This window comes from Myotis yumanensis, unplaced genomic scaffold, assembly GCF_028538775.1.
Source record: "Myotis yumanensis isolate MYYU_CA2020_CCGP unplaced genomic scaffold, mMyoYum1.0.hap1 SCAF_3, whole genome shotgun sequence".
NCBI classification, from domain to species: Eukaryota; Metazoa; Chordata; class Mammalia; order Chiroptera; family Vespertilionidae; genus Myotis; species Myotis yumanensis.
The window spans coordinates 47,881,362-47,900,160 of record NW_027223754.1 but is presented as its reverse complement, the minus strand read 5'-3'; positions in this window follow the sequence as shown (position 1 = coordinate 47,900,160).

The window sequence follows — 18,799 nt, the reverse complement described above, 5'->3', positions numbered from 1 at the left end:
ATTGGTCTGGAATGTTATATATACTGCTGCACTCACACAATAAACTTGGATCTGCGTCACTGAACCGTCCCCGGAGTCGGGCATGCTTCGTTAGGACTCCGTTCGGCCTCACACCCGCGGGACCCCCTGCTTCACTTGAACTCCCTTTTCTTAGAGCTTTTACATCAGAACACTTGTAATTGCAAATTCTTTCATTAACACCATTAAACTGTGTATAAACCAATCTAAAGTCTCTTGCCAGCTTTAAGACCCAGGCACACCTTTCTCAAAAACTTGAGAACCATCTCTTGGAAATGCAGGCATTGCAGGAGTTAACTTACCTATCTCCCGGTGTCTATGGAAGAGTAGGAGCTTACCTACACTGAGTGGCCAGATTATTATGACCACCTGACGTTTGTAGGCAAATGAGCTATAATTTTGCGCTGAAGTTGCTAGAGGACCAGACCATTATAAATAGCAGGTTGTTTACCACGGCAGTAGAAGTGATTTTTTTCTGAAGATATGGGTAAACAATGTGATTTAAAGCCTTTGAACATGGGATGATTGTTGGCTGTCAGAGCCATGGAGTGAGTATCAGCAAAACAGCTGGATTTGTCAAATGTTGAAGAACAGCTGTTGTTAAAGTGTTAAAGACTGGACTGTCAGCTGAAAATCTGGGTCTGAACGTGCGAATTGTGGCCATCAGCGACTAGTCAATGTTAGGGCAGAAAGGAGAGTGGCAACATTGGTACAAGACAACAGAAGGGCAACAGTGCATCAAATTACTGGAGATCTTAATCAGGGATCCTCTCAAATGATCTCTGAACACATTGTTCACCGTACACTGCATCGTATGGTATAGGGAAGCCAAAGGCCTGTTGGAACACCTTTGCTGTCTGTAGTTACCAAGATAAAATGTCTCCAATTCGCACAGGAACACAAGGATTGGATAGTTGAGCATTGGAAAAAAGTTATGCGGTCCGATGAATCACATTTCCAGTTGCATGATGAGTGAGAATTTGGCAGAAACAGCATGAAAGCATGCACCCCACATGCATGAGTACAACCCTTCAAGCTGGTGGGGGCAGTGTTATGGTTTCAGGCATGTTTTCCTGGCATGATTTGGGCCCTTTAATTCGTGTGGAACAACGTCTGAATAGCACAACATACCTAAGTATCGGTGCTGATCAAGTTCATCCTATCATGTTGATGGCGTATCCCAATGGAGATGGCTTCTTCCAACAAGACAATGCACCATGCCACGGTGCTCATATTGTGCAGGAGTGGTTTCAAGAATATGAGGGAGACTTTACCTTGCTTAGGTGGCCCCCACAATCACCAGATCTCAATCCAATTGAGCATTTGTGGGACGAAGTTAAAAGAGCCATCAGGCAGCTGGTTCCAAACCATCAAATCTCACAGAACTGGACAGTGCTATTCATCAGGCATGGTGTCAGATTCCTGGCACCACCTTTCAACATCTCGTGGAGTCAATGCCAAGAAGAATCGCTGCAGTATTGATGGCAAAAGGTAGCCCAACGAAGTACTGATGGGGTGGTCATAATAATCTGGCCACTCAGTATATATATGAGCCAGGGGCTGTCACATCCAAAGCAACTGAATGGATGACTGAACAGACTGAGTGGGACGACAAGGCTGGCAGGGGGGTTAGTGAGGGACGATCAAATGACTGAACAACAGGCTGTGTGGGGTGACCAGGGTGCAGGGGGAAATAGTTGGGGGCAACCAGGCCAGCAGAGGGGAGCTGTTGGGGGCAACCAGGCCGGTGGGGGGGGCAGTTGGGGGTGACTAGGTTGGCAGGGGGGACAGTTGGGGGTAACCAGGCCAGCAGGGAGGGCAGTTTGGGGTGATCAAGTTGGCAGGCAGAAGCGGTTAAGGGTGATCATGCTGAGAGGTGGGCCAGTTAAGGGTGATTAGGCAGGCAGGTGAGCAGTTAGGAGCTAGCGGTCCTGCATTGTGAGAGGAATGTCCAACTGCCGATTTAGGCCCTAGGATCAGGCCTAAACCGGCAGTCAGACATCCCCCAAGGGGTCCCAGTTGGAGAGGGTGCAGGCTGGGCTGAGGGGACCTCCCGCCCCCCCATGCATGAATTTCGTGCACCAGGCCTCTAGTCCTATCTAATAAAAAACAAAAAGGGTAATTGACCATACCTTCGCTACGCTTCCCATTGGCTAATCAAGGCGATATGCAAATTAACTGCCAACTAACATGGTGGCTGGCAGCCACGCAGCTGAAGCAAACATGAGGCTTGCTGGCTCCAGTGATGGAGGAAGCCAAGGTTCCCCGCCTGCCGTGGCCCGGCTCTGAGCTCCAAAAACAACCAAGTTTCAATTATAGAAGCTAAACAAACCCCAGATACCTGATTTCAGCAGGCCAGCTCTCAGCTCCAGTGACGGCAACAAACTTTCAATTATAGAAGGTAGCATCGGCCTGCGGACTGAAAGGTCCCGGGTTCGATTCCGGTCAAGGGCATGTACCTGGGTTGCGGGCACATCCCCAGTGGGAGATGTGCAGGAGGCAGCTGATCGATGTTTCTCTCTCATCGATGTTTCTAACTCTCTATCTCTCTCCCTTCCTCTCTGTAAAAAATCAATGAAATATATTTTTAAAACAAAATTATAGAAGGTAAATAAATCCCAGAATAAAAAGAAAAAGAAAAAAAGGAGAGGCTGGGAGCTTCAGTTGCCGGCCAGTTTGAAAACGGCCCTCAGCCCCTCACCCAGACTGGCCAGGCACCCCAGTGGGGACCCCCACCCTAAAGGGGGTGTGGCCAGACTGAAAACACCCATCAGCCCCTCACCCAGGCTGGCCAGGCACCCCAGCCAGACCCCCACCCTGATCCAGGAAACCCTTCAGGGCAAACCAGCTGGCCCCCACCAGTGCACCAGGCCTCTATCCTATATAGTAAAATGGTAATATGCAAACTGACCCTAACAGGAGAAAGACTGGGAATGACTGGTCACTATGACACACACTGACCACCAGGGGGCAGACGCTCAATGCAGGAGCTGCCCTCTGTTGGTCAGTGTGCTCCCACATGGGGGAGCTCTGCTCAGCCACAGCCAGGCTGACGGCTGCCAGTACAGTGGTGGTGGTGGGAGCCTCTCCTGCCTCCTCAGCAGCGCTAAGGATGTCCGACTGTAGCTTAGGCCTGCTCCCCGCTGGCAAGTGAACATCCCCCGAGGGCTGCCGGGCTGCCAGAGGGATGTCTGATTGTCACCTTAGGCCCAATCCCCCAGGGAGCAGGCCTAAGCCAGCAGGTGGTCATCCCCCGAGGGGTCCCAGACTGCGAGAGGGCACAGGCCGGGCTGAGGGACTCCCCCACACCGAGTGCACAAATTTTTGTGCACTGAGCCTCTAGTCTATATATAAAAAGCCTAAGTGACCAGTCGACTGGTCGACTGGTAACTATGATGCACACTGACCACCAGGGGCCAGACATTCAATGCAGGAACTGCCCCCTGGTGGTCAGTGCCCTCCCACAGTGGGAGCGCAGCTCAGCTGACTGATGGACTCCAGACGCAGGGCTCATGGCTGGCTGCTGCAGCCTGGAGACCACAGTTGAGTGGCAGCAAGGCTACTGAGAGGAGGCAGCAGCTACAGCGGGGCTGGAATGAGCAGGAGCAGCAGGTAGGAGTGGCAGGCAGTGTTGGACTGCCAGTTTCAGCTGATCTCCCCAGGCCACACCAAGGGACCCCATTGATGCATGAATCCATGTACCAGGCCTCTAGTCTTTAATAGGTACCTTGCTTCAAGTTGTGAAACCACCTTTTGTCATGAAGATAGAAGAAAGTGTATTTTTCCTTTGGTTAAAACCAGTTTGCACACAAAGTTGGTCTATGTTCACACCACTACTACCTCAGTTATTAAAAACTTTCCAGGCCTTTGTTTCAAGGAGTTCATTTCAGACTATTTCTTCAATTGCAATGGTCTTGAATAGACTTTCCCTGCCTGTTTAACTTGGTTCAGTGCAATTTTTACTTAGATGATTGCTTTATCTTGCTTGCATTCTTGCAGCGGTTCTCAACCTGTGGGTCGTGACCCCTGAAAATACATACTGCATATCAGATATTTACATTACGATTCATAACAGTAGCAAAATTACAGTTATGAAGTAGCAACGAAAATAATTTTATGGTTGGGGGTCACCACAATATGAGGAACTGTATTAAAGGGTTGCGGCATTAGGATGGTTGAGAACCGCTGTTCTAAAGGGTTATACTTCCCCTGACTTGAGTTTATAGTATAGCTAGCTTACTTTCATCAGATATAAGGAGACTCCCTAAACAGTGTTGCTTGAAACATAGCATTGATATGCTTACAGAGAAGGGTAACAAATTGGTTTGGGGGACAATCAACTAGAGGACAGGTACATTATCCTTTGGGAGGCAAATCTGCCTTAGAATAGCAATTCTTAAATAACAGTCTTAGTTTCATCTGTATGGCATCTTTTCTCCCCAGATGCTGACAAGACCTATTTGAGTAATTGTGTAAACAAACGTAACTGACATTTAATGAGCCTGCTTCTGCAAGCCACATATGTATGCAATGCTTCTTTCTTTCTTCTTTATTTTTTTAAATACTCACTGGAGGATATTTTTATTTCCAATTGATTTTTAGAGAGAGTGGAAGGGAGAGGGTTAGACAGAGAGAGAAATATTGATGTGAGAGAGACACATTGATTGGGCTGTAATACTTATTTCTTTATGAGCACAACTTATAAGCATAGGTATATTACAGACCCAAACTGCAAAATGCAACAGAACTCCTTTATTCTTAAAAAATACTATCCACGCAATATCTATCCAGGCAGTTGAAAATTGACTGCTTCATTACAAGTCGATGTATGTCCAAGCTTCCTACGGATGCTATGATGTTTCTATCCATGCACATTGTGGTCTCTAATTGGAGCTGAAGTATGCTGTTTAAATGTTCTAAAGTGAAATATTACCAGTTAAGTCATTAGAGATATTTTGAAAGTGTGTAAATTTGCAAACATATCTTCATCCAGCTTTTCCTTTTTCAAAAATTCCAAATTCACAAATGAAACATACCAGAGAGCAAAAGTTCTAAATGGTTTAATTATTATGTCTGCTTTGAAGAAATAGAAAGAGACAATGCTTCAGGAAATCAACAACCAAGTTATTTAGAGAGATTCAGGCTGGATTCATCATTTTAAATTGGTTTTGCCATCTAATAATTTTTAGTTTGAAATAATTTTATTTTCTTTGATTTTTATGCTTTTAGGCTTTTGTAAAGTATAACTTATACAATTGCATCAGATAATCTCTGTTATTAGAATGTTTTACAGTTTTCAGATTCTTTTAAATGTTTATGTTTTCTCTTACTATTTGTTATATTTTTCTTATTTTAAACACTATATTTCTACATAATTTAGGCCTGCCATCTAACTGACAGATAGTTGTCAGATGTATAGATTCAAAATTCAGGTAGCCAGATACACTTAAAAATATTAAGTTGAAAACTGATATTTTGATTTATTTATTTATTTATTTATTTATAATATGCTTTGCTACAAGTTTTGGTTAACTAGCTAAATTAAAAACATCAAAATCTTAGCCATTCACAAGTTCCAAATGAATTAAGAAGTCTCCATTTTGGACAATCAAAAAAAAGTAAGGACACCTGTAAATTTAAGCATTGTGAGTAAAACTAAATATATGTTTTAAGGAGAAACCAAGCTCTTAACTCTCTATACTCCCACTCCCAATAATAAGGTGAAAAAATGGAGATTTAGGTTTTTCTTTTTATTTCTAATGATGGATTAATGTTGTGGTAACAGCCTCTTTAGGAACCTGAATTGACCATTCTGGCTCCCACATGAATGGAGTGGTAGGTTGGTCAGCTTCTACTCAAAGGTGAAATTATGTATTGCTGAGTACTATTTTAGAACATCACCTGAACAAACAAGGGGTTCTTCTGACTGGAACTTAATTATCTTGTACTACTTTCTTGAGTACCTGTTCATATTACAAAAGTTGGAACTTGTCTTTCACTGGCTAATTTCACACAAGACCTGACCATAACAATGAAGGAAGTCATCTAATTATTGACCTTATATTATGGGGAAACAAGTTTGGTCTAATCTCATACATAGAATGGACAAGACAGTTAAGGGGATGATTGTATTTAGTCTACTGCAATAAGAATATCATTCATTAATGAGGAACATCTCTAAGAAAAAGAAGGAGCCCGAGGGGTTCATAAAAGCAAATAAGCAGGGAGTCACCAAGGAGTCTTTGAACAGTCATGTGGAAGAATGGAAGTGGGTATTATCTCAGAATATGCAGAAAGTTGGGGGGGTAGTGTGCTCCTTTATGGCTAGCCACTTCCTGGAACACAAATATATTTTTTGAGGGGTGGGATTTCTTCACTATCTCACTTTTTCAAAACCAGTAATCAGACAAGCTTCAACCTTGTCAATTGACATCATGGTAATTATCTGTATCATCTAAAGAGTGCAAAATTATTTCCTATTCATAATTTGTATGAAGTCTAAAATTATTCACTCTCTGAATTATTAAAATAAGGTGTTTTTTTTCCAATGAAAGAAAGTATAACTGCCTCCCCCTTCATTTGAGCTAATGATATTTAGGCTTTTTAAAAAATAATTTCTAATAGAAATATTAAGAAATAAGAAGTATGACTCATTTCTTTGAGACATAGATACCATTTGCAGAAGAATATCATGGTTTTGTCAAATCCTTTGTTACAAGTAATATAAATTATTTTAGGGATTTGGAATGGCTCAGATTCTGTAGTAACATATTTTGGGAAAACTAATTCTGGGCTTATATGTTTTATATCTTCCAGCTGCTAGAAAGACTCTCATATGGAAAATAGCCAATATCTTTGTCATAAGATGTGGGATTTTCAAAGGGTCTCTGGGTATGGTACGCTCCTCTCTCATATATAGTTTTTCCCCCTCCTGTTTACACTGACAGGTTATTTATTCTTAATAATTTATATTTTTGAGTTTATTTTAAATGTTAAATTGTTAGGAGCAAAAATAGATGCTTCTGAAATTCTCTTCTTTCTTCTATCAGTGATATTTTATTTTTCTGAAATCATTAAATTTTTCTTTCTAAATCTTTCCTTCTTTTCTCTTCTGTCATTCTAAATGTTCATTTATGGGTTTTTTTTGTTTGTTTTTGCTATTAATGTTCTTTGAATATTTGATGATCTCAGGGTGACAGTTCACTTTTAGGAATAAAATCTAAATCTAAGTCAACTGATTAGCATTGCTTGAATGAATTTTCTGTTTTGGTCAGCTTTCCCAGAAATAAAAGAATTTGTCATTTAATAGTATGGTATTAGGATAGGAGCACAAATGATATGCTTACTTTCAGGATTTGGATGAGAAACTGGCAGACAGGCTATTATTCTCCCTATGATAAAAAGAAGGGCTTACAATAGAGAAAATTCAATCCTGAAAGCCAATCCCTAGCTTCTCCTTGACAGGCCACCAAGGTCAAGTATATTTTCCTCCCACTCTGGGAAAACACTCTACTTCCACTTCTGCTGAGAAAGATGAGGTAAACAGTGAAAATTTCAAAGATTAATTAATCATATTTTCTCTTTCCAGATCCATTTGTTTAACAATTAATTTGATGACTAATGTTCCATTAAAATTGATGATTCACTAATTCAACATATAGTTATTGACTAGAACCTTTCTAGTTCTGAAAACCTTATCACTGAAGAAATTACTCTAAGCCTAGGACTCATAGTACACATCTCCGATAGGATTCAGAAAAGTAAACAGGTCATAGCAATAAAATGTGGTAAGTTCTTTAGCAGATGAAGTAAGAGAGGCTATGGAAGAAAGGGCTAAGGGCTTCTGGTGCTACACTGGGAACAAAATAGTAGAGAGTGGAGACATGGAATAAACAGGAGTCAGCAGGGCAAAACTGGTGGGCTGGTGGGCTGAGAGAGGAAGTGCAGTACTTACCAGAAAAGGAACTGCCTTCATATACAAGGAGCTTTCCACAATTCAATAGATTTGGTAAAACTAAGATCAGGGAGCAGTGTGGGTAAAAGCCAAAGTGAGCAATTAAAAAATAGGATTTGAAGACTGAGTGCAAACTACTGTCCAAGTTTGTTGTGTTGGAGAATAGAGGAACCCATTGGGATTGGACAATAGAATACCTAAAATAAATTTCCTAGTCTTCATTGAATTCTACTCCCCACTCCCCTTCATTCTGGTTACTGATCTACACCCTCAAGTCTCTGGAGTTATATTCAAATAAAAGGTTAAAAATTATCAAAATATGACCAGGAATCTCATAGAGTATCCCTTGATGAGAGAAAGACAAATATTTAGGGATATGATATTATTTAGTGAAGAAATTAGATTTTTTAAAACCTATTTCTGCTATACAAGCAGATATAAAAGGTGGAGTAAAGGTAGGTTTACAGTTGTTGGTATGGAAAATAATATGATTAATAAATAATAATATAAGAATAAACTCTGTTTCACATATTCATAACTATAAACCGACTTTTGACCCACTGTACATAGTAGGGGATAAATCTGAGACAAATATCAGAGTGATGTGACAGACCCTTTGCCAAAGTGCCTCTCTTTTTAGATGGAGAGTTATGTGGGATAGATAGATTTTTGAATTCTATTGAAAATTGCATCCAAATGTCAAGGCTGATAATGCCAAAGTTTTTATTACTCATCTAGTAAGGATTTCTGTAATAAGCAAGAAGGACTCTCAATAGCTCTGAAAATGGCTTAAGAAAACAAGAAAAGGTAAAAGAAATTGAGTTTTATTCTTAGGTGTGGTCAAAGCAAGAATTTCTTCTCATAGTACCGTGGCTTGCATAGTTTAAACTTCTTGCTTTTGCTAAAGGAATAAGTGTCCAAGCTTTATTATCAGCTTTAAAACTATTAACAGTTAACATAAGAAAGTTCATTCAACACTTTATTCAGAGAGAAATCTTTCTAAAGTTCTGAATGTGACAAAATACTTTTTCTGGTTCCATGCTAATGTATATTCTGTACTTAGATTGGATATTTTATAGACTTGACACTAACATATATATATATTTTTTTTAATAATTTTTATTTCTTAAAGTATTACAAAGAGTATTACATATGTCTCCTTTTTTCCCCCCCTTGACATTCCCCCGGCCCCTACCCCCCGCCCCCCCCCGCCCCGTGTCTTGTGTCCATTGGTTAATCTTATATGCATGCATATAAGTCCTTCAGTTGGTCTCTTAATCCCCCCCCGCCAACCCTCCCCAGGCTTCCCATTGTAGTTTAACATTCTGTTCAATGTTGCTCTGCTTCTGTATCTACCCCTGTTCATCAGTCCATACTGGTCCCCTTTATTTGTCCCAACCTCACTGGAGTAGTCTCAACCTCACCAGGGCCGTCTGAGCCTCACCAGGGCTGTTTCAACCTCACCGGGGCTGTCCCTACCTCACGGGGGCCATTTCAACCTGACCGGGGTCGTCCCTACCTCACGGGGGCCGTTTCAACCTCACCGGGGTCGTCCCTACCTCACGGGGGCCGTTTCAACCTCACCGGGGTTGTCCCTACCACACCGGGGCTGTTTCAACCTGACCGGGGTTGTCCCTACCACACCGGGGCCGTTTCGACCTGACTGGGGTCGTCCCTACCTCATGGGGGCCGTTTCAACCTCACCGGGGTCGTCCCTACCTCACGGGGGCCGTTACAACCTCACCGGGGTCGTCCCTACCACACCGGGGCCGTTTTGACCTCACCAGGGTCGTCCCTACCTCACGGGGGCCGTTTCAACCTCACCGGGGTTGTCCCTAACACACCGGGGCCGTTTCAACCTCACCGGGGCCGTTTCAACCTGACCGGGGTTGTCCCTACCACACCGGGGCCGTTTCGACCTGACCGGGCTCGTGACACTAACATATATTTATTTTGACATTTTTTTCTTAAATTACATTATATTATTTTACATGGAAAATATTAATTCCAGTGGATTTGTTATGAGTGTATACCAAGGATCCTGAGCCCAGTCTTCATGTCTCCTGTTGCCACTTGCTAGCTATGTGAAATTAACAGGTTAATATATCTCTTGTGCCTCAGTTCATTCATCTGTAAAATGAGAATAATAATATACTTATCTCATCCGGTTGCTAAGAGGACCAAATGTGTAATGTGTGCTAAATAAAAGCAAATGTCTACAACTCCTAAATTTCAACATATTAACTCTTTTAAAAATAATATTTTCCTTTGTTTAACATGAGGAAAACTCTCCAGATCAAAGTACTGACTTTTATTTTCATGACATTTAAATTCTTCACTGTTCTCATGCTTCAAATAAATGTATAGGTTTTTTATTTCACTATCTAACAATATGTTTAAGCTCATGGATTCTTTCCAACAAACTTGATCTTGTCATGTAGAATCTAAAAGTTGGAAATAAATTCCCTACTTGATAAAAATATAATAATAAAACAGAGGAATATAATCTGTAATTAAACTATAGATTTTCTTTCTGCATCAAAACTTCTCTTGGCACATAACAAGTACTTAGAAATACTTGCTTATTATTATCACTTGATCATAGGTATAATTTTATTTATGATTATATAATTAAATTTTTATTTTTTGAATGCTGAAGTCTTAGACTGGAATGCTAAAAAATATGATTATATGTTTTGTTTTATTTTCTTTTTTATTCCTGAAAATTATTAGTTACATACTTTATGGCTAAATTCTATGGTTCAGCGGTTTGGCTCAGTGGATAGAGCATAGGCCTGCGGACTGAAAGGTCCCAGGTTCGATTCCGGTCAAGGGCATGTACCTTGGTTGTGGGCAACATCCCCAGTAGGGGGTGTGCAGGAGGCAGCTAATCCATGTTTCTCTCTCATCGATGTTTCTAGCTCTCTATCCCTCTCCCTTCCTCTCTGTAAAAAAATCAATAAAATACATTTTTTAAAAAATTAAAAAAATAAATAAATTCTATGGTTCAGAAGGAATTATGACTGCCAATTTTTCATGTTGAACATAACATGTTAATAAAAAGATCTTTATATGTTCCATAATGTTTCACATATTTGCTTCTACTTGTGTATGTTAATCTTCACATTCCTGTATTATTTTTAATGTATTAATTGTGTGATATTCACTTATTATCTCTAATTTCTAATTATTTAGGCTTTATACTTGTATATTAACTTTCATGATTTCCATGTTATGTATTTTTATTAATTATTCAGCTCTGTCCACTACCTTGAATTCAGTATTTTATTCCTCACTGTTTCTCCTCACTGTTTCTAATATAATCCAGAAGTTGTTACCCATAATTATAACAGTATTGTTTTATATTACACCTTTTAAATTTCCTTGTTGAAATTTGTTTTGTAATTAAGTTAAAATAGCATGTATATATCTTGTTTGCATTGCCCATTAGTCTTGTTTTTAGCACAAATTTACCATATGTGTATGCTCTAGTATAACCAGACAACCAAGGAGTCCGGGCTGCCTATCACTACTTGAGCCAATTAAGCAGAGACAGGGTTGAATCATATATGTGCATTTATTCCAATAATGCCAGCATATGGGAGAGCAGCTGGTCATCCACAAAAATCTGCTCTGCCTCTCCCCATAAACCAGCTGCCTATGTTGGGTAGAAGGACAAAGATTACGCTGGAAAGTAAGAATTACAGGCATGGGGAAGTAGGCAAAGTATAATCATTACAGGATACAAGTCATGTGGCTGGGGGGCGGGGGTGTTTGTAGAGGGTGGGTGCCTCTGGGCACCCCCACCAGATTACAGGCAATAGGGGCTGGGAGTTATAAAGAGCTGGTGCCTCAGGGACTAGATTGTTTCAGCCACCAGGTTGTAAATCTTTCCTTGATGATAGGCAGTTCTCTGGAAAGGAGGATGGACTGCATTCCAATGTTAGCTCCCCTGTCCCACAATGTACAACTCTCAACCAGGTTAAAATGTACTTTAATCAGAACAGAACCGTCATGGTTAACAGAGTATGATTAATATTTCTTGTAATTGTAGCTGGTCCTCAATATTCTATTTCTGCCCCTAACAGTAGCACATGAAAAATAACCAAGCAATATAAAATTATTGGATGAAAATTTTACTCCTTGAAAACTTCAATTCCGGCACCACTACCTTTTGTCATTTATTGATGCAAAAGGAAAGTTGAAAAGGAACTTGATGTTTGCCCAGTTATCGATTATTTGATATGATATTGCTCTGCCTCTGGTGAAACGTTATACAACAGGAACACATTCTATTTCTTGCTTTGTGCTTGACCTCAAATCCATTCCAGGAAGAACGTGTATTGGTGTATGGTCTCCCTGATGCTCTGACTTTCCATGTCATTGAAGAGCATCAATTAAAGTCCAATGAACCTTTTTTGCGGTTGATTTGCCCACGTTTTGCCCTTTCTGCTCCCAGCACAATAACAGGTGACTGTAATTAATCTGCATGCCAAAAGCAGTTCCCAGTGGGCTATTTCCTCTTTGACCTTTTGTTTACTCTGGATTTTTGCAACTGAAGATTTAGATTTGCAGCAAACACCTTTTATGTCCTATGCCACAGCCTCTCAGATCACAAAAATTTCAGCAGCACCCCAGTCAAGACCTTTGAACACTTTTCCTCACATCGCAGCTTGAGTGCCCTCTACATTGTCCACTTTTCTGCCTCTGTTTTTTGGGGTTTTATTTTGTGTTTTCTTTTCAAAGTTTAAGAAAGGGCCAAAAACCCTTCAAAGCACAAAGTTAACACTCCTGGGGCAATTTTCAAAAGATAAGGAAGGGATCCAGCCGGCATGGCTCAGTGGTTGAGTACCTATGAACCAGGAGATCAGAACAGGGCACATGTCTTGGTTGTAGGCTCGATCCCCAGTGTGGGGGAGAGGGGGGCATGGGGAGTGCTAGAGGCAGCTGATCAGTGATTCTCTCTCATCATTGATGTTTCTATCTTCCTCTTCCTTCCTCTCTGAACTCAATAAAAATATATTTAAACAAATAAAATATATATAAGAAAGTTAGTAAATGTCCCAGCTTCCAATCCCTTGCAGAGATGATTTGATAGTCATTTCGTAAAGTTTCATTTTGTGTTTTCTTCATTCTGTGTCTCACTTGCCTTTCTTTCCCTCCACTCTGTGGGGTTTACTCTCAAATAAATGACTGGCTCTGAGGTTTACATGTCAGAAACTATTTTTATGTAAACTCAAATTAAAACCAGGTCTTTCCAGTTTTTTCTTTTAACTTCAGCAACACCATGTCACTTTCTCATAGAGGAGAGTTTTGAGTTAGGCTTTATTGTTTTCCATCAATGTAGTACTCAATATACTGTACCTAGCAGAAATTCACTGATGTTGCTGGCACGTAATATAAAGGTGCATTAGTCTTGTCATTGCCATTTTCAATTTATTTGGCTACATTCAATATCAAGAATGTAAGATGTGGGAAATTCTGCTTCTACCCAAGATGAAGTAAAAGGTATCACATTTACCATATATCCTTAAATAACCAAAAAGGAAAAACAAGAAAATAAAGAAGACATTTGTGTTTAGACATTTGATAATAGTCAGTACACAGCAAGTATCTCTGAGAGACAGAAAACATGAAAACCCTATGATTGCCCCCAGCTTAATTCCTGGAAAAAAGGGAGGCATGGGCCTAGGCAGAGCCAGTGGCACTCCTGAGTTGAGAGTTAAGGGAGGCCAAGATGGGGACAATCCACAAGGCAGAGTACCAGAGAGAAGAAACTTGCACAGAGAGAATTCCAGAGATTTCCAGAAGGTCCTTTTTCAGCAGAGTGGGTATTAGCACATGCAATGGAAAAACTTCTGAGCTGGGGCAATAATGCAAGGAAGAAATAAACAACATAAGATTGAACATAAAGAAATAAAACTGACTCCATTTGAAAATGACATGATTGTCTATGTAAAGAATTTCTAAGTGCCTACAAAAAAAACACCAATCTATAATAATAAAAGCATAATATGCTAATTAGACAGAATGTCCTTCTGGACGACCTTCCGGACAAAGCTGGGGCTGCGAGGGGAGCCCAGGTCCAGGTGCCAGAGGGAAGCTAGTGCTGGCAGCTGGGGGAAGGAAGGCCTACTCTTGCATGAATTTCATGCATTGGGCCTCTAGTAGAACTAATTAAGTGAGTTTAACAAAGTTGTAGAATGCGAGGCCCTTATCAAAACAATACAAATACGTAAATCAAATTTATTTCTATATACTTGTTTTATCATTTTAATTGTGTTATTTTCAATAATTTATTTATATAATGAATGTATTATAATATGAGGATCCATATAGTCAGTTATACTTTGTATACACAGTCAGTTGTACAAACAAGAATACAGTCAATTTGATTTAAATTAATGATACTGGTACCTGAAATGCCCTTGTGACTTTTGACTTTTCTCAGTACACCTCTCCCTTTTATCCTGTTCCTATCTGGAATTTGGCAAGTAAAACTTGTCTTCCTTGTTCAAAGTGTGAGGAAATGAATCTCATAATTATTACAAACAAACTTCTTTCCTTCCATTTACAATGCCTGTTTATGCTCCACAGGATGTAGTACACAGAGAGGTCATTGCCAAATCATTTTGAGCTCAATTTCTTGTTATCATATTCTCCAAATTTACTGCAAAGAAAGAGAAGGCAATTTTCACTATCTTCTCAAAAAAATACTATAATTCCACATAGGATCTTTTTATCTTATTTCTATGTTGACCATTTAAATGCATATCTTTTCAACTGATAATTAGAGCTTGTGGTTAAGTGTTCGAACCATTTTACAATGAGTGAGATACTGTGGGGCCATATGAAGACCAAGGCAGAGAAATTGGAAAGGGTTTCAAAGTTTTATTATACTCACAGCTTTCTGGGGGGAGTACAGTATGCAACATAGAGCCACTCAGGGAAGCACTGTGGTCAGTTATAAAGCAGAGAAAATGGAACTGTGGGCATGCATCTTTCTTGTGGTTCCATAGGAAGGAAGAATGAGGGGTTTAGAAATGGCTAGCTACATTTGAAAGTGGCACCCCTGCACACTATGTCTGTTACAGCATATTGTCTGGGACTAACTAAAGTCCCCAGATGTTTTGGAATGAGACAGGATTTACTTGGAAACAGCTAGAGGCTATTTTATAGGTGATAAAACATCTATTAACAGAAATTAAAAGTAAATGTAATACATTAAGTCCACAAAAAATAAAAAAATAAGAGAATTCAGAATATTACTTATACATTGTAATTTAGTGAATTGAATAGTGAAAGATCAATGTCTACATTTCTAGTTTCTTGCTTTTTTATTTGCTCAACATTGTATGTTTATAATGTTGATGTTCTATTGTCAATAACATACATGAGTGAAACTATGCATTTCTGAGCTCATGTTTTAAAAGTAATATTTAGTTCCAAATAAAAAATATCTAAGTTAATAGGTAATATTAGAATATACAATGTCTAAGACTATCATGTCTTAAAAAAAATCACTTCATAATAGAGCTCATCAAAATAGATATATAATGTCAGATATCTTAAAAATCAGTAATCTAAATGTAGTGAATCTTGAAAAGAAAGTGAAACAACAAGCTATACCAATATGAATATTTGGATTATAACATTTTAAATGAAAATTAACATTTCTGACTTAATCTTTATAATTGAACACTTGAAATGTATTCAGCACAATCTATACTAACAAAAGCCTAGGTGACCCTGGTGCATGACATCGTCACAAGATGGCCACCACAAGATGGTCACGCACACAGCAGAGGCGGGGCCAGGTGGCCTCTCTGTGTGGTGAGACCAGGGGGTCCCACAGCTCCACTGCCTTGTGTGGAGGAGACAGGTCCCAGCGAAGAAGGCAGGTCATGGCAGCGGAGGGCAGTTGTGGACGATTGGGCTGGCAGGGGAGGGCAGTTGTGGGCGATCAGGCCAGCAAGGGAGCAGTTAGGGGGCTATCAGGCTGGCAGGCAGAAGCTGTTAGGGGCAATCAGGCAGGCAGGCAGGCAAGTGATTAGGAGACAGCAGTCCCGGATTGTGAGAGGGATGTCCTCTAGTAAAAATAAAATGCAATAAACACATAATGTAAACAATCTCAGTATTGAGGAATAATTTATCATGTAGTATAAAATATTCAATAGTTTTCTGAAACATTTTTTAAAAATGTTTTCATTGTTTTTTTTTTTTTTTAAGAGAGAGAAATGAAGGTAGAGATAGAAACATCATCAATTGGTTGCCTCCTGCACACCTCCTACTGGGAATGGAGCCTGCAACCTCTTGGTGCATGATATTCAATCAACTGAGCCACACCAGCCAGGTGTTTTCTGAATAGTTTTTAAGAATTAGTGTGGGAGCACCTGACTGGGTAGCTCAGTTGGTTAGAGCATTGTCCTGATGTGCTAAATTTGTGGGTTCATCCCTGGTCAGGGCACAAACAAGAAGCAACCAATGAATACATAAATAAGTGGAACAACAAAATCAGTGTTTTTCTCTCTTTCTCCCTCTCTCTGTTAAAATCAATAAACAAAAAGTAAAATAAAAGTACTAGTGTGGGAACAAAAAGAATTCTAATATCTGCTGAATATTTAAACTTATCGGTGAATTGTACTATTCTTTTTCTATAATATTTATTTTTTAGTATACAATTAACAGTTGAAATTTTCAGAAAACCTGAATAACGTATAATTGAGGAAGGAGAATGCTAAAGAAAGATAAAGTTAATGTGCTTAGAGCTCTTTATGTCTCCTCTCCATATATATATACATACTAGAGGCCCAGTGCATGAAATTCATGCAATGGGGGTAGGGGGAGGTCTCTCGGCCCAGCATGCACCTTCTTGCAGTCTGGGACTTCTTGGGGAATGTCCACCTGCCAGTTTAGGCCTGATCCCCTTAAGCCAGCAGGCAGACATCCCTCTCACAGTCCAGGGCTCTCGCAGTTCGGGACTCCTTGCTCCTTACCTCCCACTTGCAGCAGAGGTGGGAAAGGCTCCTGCCACCATTACCACACTCGCCAGCCATGAGCTCAGCTTCTGGTTGAGTGGTGCTCCCCTGTGGGAGTGCACTGACCACCAGGGGGAAGCTCCTGTGTTGCGCATCAGCCCCTGGTGGTCAGTGAGCATCATAGTGACTGGTTGTTTCGATGTTCAGTTGATTTGCATATTACACTTTTATTGCATAGGATAATTCCAACTGCTCTTGTGTGTCACCTTTTACTGATCAAAGAAACAAGCTGGTCTCCATGCATCTGCCCTTCCTTACCTTCCACAGCTTCCACATTGCTCTTTCGTCACTCCCCTGCCTTCTCCATACACAATCTTTCTACGCACAGGCATTTTCCTATGGGTAATAAATTGGGAGACTATCCCCCAAATATCTCATCCACAGATATTGTCACTCTAGTTTTTTTTTTAACTCAAATGAAGTATATTGCATGGAAGAAGCCACTTGTTTCATTTCACTGCAATCATTATAAGATTGATAGGAAACATGCTCTTGGATGACACAAAGGACAGGAAATATTTATTTGCAGCTAGGGAAGAAGGTGGATAAAAGAACTCATAGGAAGAGATGGTAGAGATTGGAAGAAAGAGTGATGCCATCTAAGGATAACTTAAGAGGCAAGAATCAATTGGGTGAAACTCAAATTATGGAAATGAGAGAAGGGTTTTCACATTTTTTCAGAATAATGCATATATCCTTTCTTCCTGACTGGAGCTGAAATTTCTCTAAGTGTACACTGACAGCAAATGATGGTAAGCAAAGTACTGATATTAGAAAGTAACTCTTCTCATTTATACAAACATAGGATCCAGAAGAAACAGTGCTGCCCTAGTATCCGGAACCAGGAACATGAAGTAAAATACAATCCATCCTAGGTTGAGACCACAGTATTCTAGCCACTCTCCACCTAAGGATTATCCAATATTTGGTGAGAGAAGCCTACAGTTATCCCCTGAACTATATGAACACTTTATCCCCAAATCCTTGCAATATACTTGGTAAAAGGCCGAGGTGAACTATTAGTAAATACTCTACTATTTTATGTGATTTTAGTACAGGATATACAAACAGAAAGGGTGATCCCACAAACTACTGAGATCAATAAAAAACATGGTGAGGGGAACTGAAAGCAACACTTTAGCAATCAAATGAAATGAAGAATGGTAGGTGGTAGTGTGGGAGGCTGAGAGATATGAGAGGAATCAAATTAGGTTCCTTTTGCCCTAGCTGGTTTGGCTCAGTGGATAGAGCGATGGCCTGTGTACTGAAGGGTCCCAAAGGCACATACCTTGGTTGCAGGCTAGATTCCCCCTCCCCTTTGGGACGTGTGCAAAAGGCAACCAATCAAAGTGTCTTTCTCACATCAATGCTTCTCTCTCTGTCTCTCCCCTTCCCTTCCACTCTCTCTGTAAATCAATCCTCTCAGGTGAGGATTAGCAACAGAAACAAAAAAATAGGAGCCTTTCAATCAAAACTGGAGAACAATCTGTGAGCAGCACACAGGCTATGGAGTGGTGTTGTGACCTGCAGGTTGCAGGGTGGCCAGCTGGGCTTGGAGCACACAGCAGCATGAGCGTCGGGGAGCTTGGCTTCAGAAGCAAGTATTCACAGATAAAATCATTTTCAATGCATTCAGGCACCCTGGGTATATTAAAAGGCACAGAGAAAAAACAAACAAACTTAAAAGCTTGATATTATAGTAGCTGAGAACAGAATTTGCAATTTTATACCTTTCATGGAATTATAAATTGTTTTGTTCCTTTACCATATTCTGTGCTACAAATACTAG